The sequence below is a fragment of the Pygoscelis adeliae genome, unplaced genomic scaffold, assembly GCF_000699105.1.
Source record: "Pygoscelis adeliae isolate BGI_AS28 unplaced genomic scaffold, ASM69910v1 Scaffold384, whole genome shotgun sequence".
Classification (NCBI taxonomy): Eukaryota; Metazoa; Chordata; class Aves; order Sphenisciformes; family Spheniscidae; genus Pygoscelis; species Pygoscelis adeliae.
The window spans coordinates 156,853-159,620 of NW_008824548.1; positions in this window are offsets into that span (position 1 = coordinate 156,853).

Here is a 2,768-nt window from a genome sequence, read left to right on the forward strand (position 1 = left end):
CCGGCCGGCGGGGGCAGCTGTGGGCCCCCCCCTGCAACAGCCGCTCACCCACACGGCGGTCATCTCCCCCAGCCCGGGGGCGCTCCCCATCCCACCCGTGGACGCCGCTCCCAAATGGCCGCCTTGGGCCTGGCGGCCCCCGCCGCGGGTCGGGCTCGCCGCCCTGGGCGACCTGTTCTGCTTCTGCCAGCCGCGCAATGGTTGTGCTCCGCTCCAGGCCGGGATGCTCGGAGTCTTCTCCCACTCCCAAAAAACCTAAATCTCCATCCCTGGTCATCTTCCCTCACGTGTTGTATTTGTCAATAACCTACCGCAGTAACATTCCCAAATCTTAAGAGGCATTTCTGCCGCAACCCTATTAAAAGTCTCATCGCTCTCTCTCTGACATGTTACAACCAGCCAAAACCATACAGAAAACCCCTTGAATTACATACACTGTTGTCCTGCTTTCACCCAGTTGGCTGAAAACTGGGAGTCTCGTCTCAGCGTGTCGCAAGGCTGGTCTTAGGGACGCAGACCAAGGCAACCATCCATTATTTTACAACATTAAAGGACACTGTGCTGTCAAGTAAACTAAATAGATCAAATACTCCAAAATGTGTGTGTAAGAAAAAACAGGCACTGCCTGGGACCCCCTTGCATCTGAGGCCAATGTCGTAGGCAGGCCACTTCTACATGGAAATCTGAAATGCACGACCATGGAACAGCCTCCCTTGGGGTCCCTACCCGTTATCTGAAAGACCCCCTGTATTGGATAATCTCTTCTTTCTGTGGTAGTTTCACATTTGCATCCCTCCAAATGGTAACACTGCTGTAAGGCTTGGAGTAGAGGACAGGACACATGCTGGGAGAAAATGGCATTTTCTGAATAAATGTCTTTTTTTTTTTCTTCTGGAAACTGCAATACAGAAATTGTTCTGATAGTAGAGGGGGTGTTGTAAGACTTGCTGCTTTTGCAGGGCTTAGTTTACCGTTGCACCTGCAACGACTCCTTGCATTCCTTCAAGAGGTCAAAAGCTGTGCCAAAGTCCCATGCCGTCGTTTCAGGAAGCCACAAGAATGAATGCTCAACCCCCGTCCCCTCAGGATGCTCTGAGTCCTCTTCTCCCACACCAAACCTTTCTTCTGCCCCTAAGCCAGCAGCTCTGGCCGTAGCTCTTCTCCCTGTGCTACTACCTGTTCTTCTCTCTGTCAAGGAGGGTTTCCTGCCCCTTTTCCCATATTATTATCTCATTACGGATCCCATTACAGTGTTCCTAATCATTACCAAGGGCCACCATCCCTCCCTTTCCCTCCCACCTGCACAGGCCACGGCAGAGCCCTGTCCCGTTCTGTCCTTTTCCCCAGCCTCGCTCCAGTCCTGGGTACACATCTTAGCTCCAGTTCCCCTGGCCTTCTGCCTCTCCCTGGACTTCTCTTTGGGCGAGGTGGCCTTTAGGTCTCCCTGCTATTCCCACACCAAGTTCTCCAGTTCCCCTCTAGCTAGGATTTGTGTCCATACTGTGCGCAGGCTCCTCTTAACTCTACCGAGAGGCAAGGCAGAAGCATCATTGTGCTGGGAGGCACTGACGGGTGCTATCTGCGAGCTGTTTGATCCATAGCCAACTGCAGAGGTGTTAGAAAACTGCGGTTGGACTTGACACGTGCCAGGCATCCAGTGTGTGTTACCCATTTATTTTTCCTTTTGGTTTTCAGGATCCTCTCCCCCAAATGAATGTCTGAAATAGTTGCTGCTTTTTGTAGACAAAAGAAGATGCGGTGTAACTAACTTACTCTGCTACTTGAAAGAACATAAATACAAAAATGCCATCCAACACAAAAAAAAAGCCCTTGGGAGGCAGGCCAAAGAATCAGTGCTGCAGAAATGCACAGAAGTGAATGGATCGTGATCCTGTGATCGCATTTAGCATTCAGAGAACAAAAAGGCCTATTCCAAAGCCTCTGCAAGCTCAGTAGAAGATAGGGGCTAGCAGATGGAGCCATGGAAAAAAAAGTACACTAGTCACCACGTAACTTATTTTTACATTACATTCAATGTATTTTATACTTCTCTCAATTTTTCAAGATGCCACTGGCTTTGTGCATGACTGAATTGTTGGTATTTGTCTAGGCAAAGCTATAAATTTTGACAGATGGGTAGCGGGCAGTTGGGGCTTCTGGTATCCAGGAAGGTGTAGGAGGTGGCTTTGTTTTTTGGCAGTTAGGACATTGAAACTTGCGGTATTTGGGAAGGAATTCTCTTCCATATCCTGGCTGAAAGACTGTTCCTCCCATTTGCAACTAGTAATAAACAGGCACCTCTGTGGTCCAGCGTAACATACAGGTATCCTAACGCATTTTTCTCCCCGAGTAGGGTTTGGTGGTTGGTTTGCGAGTTTTTTCCAAAACCTCTCCTTACCCAGGAAAATCTTTCTTTTATATATTTGCGTGTAAATATAGATATAAAAACGTACTTCAGTTGCTCATGTTTTGTTCCCTGAATAATTTCTCGGAGCACTACATGGAAACGCCCTACCTGCTCCCTTTTCAAGGTAGCCCCACGTCATGATGCGTCTCCCACGATCAAGAGGCTAAAACTAGTGGTTTAAAACCGGGCACTTTAAATACGCACCTAGGATCTTGACTGCGAGAAAGGCTATGTGCCCTACGGCTCCACCAGCGCCAACCGGACCTGCCGGCAGCTCGGGAGGCTCAGAGCCTAGACGAGCGTCGAGGGATGCGTTTGCCGGCCCGGCCTCGGACGCCTGCGAAGGCCGACACTTCGTCCG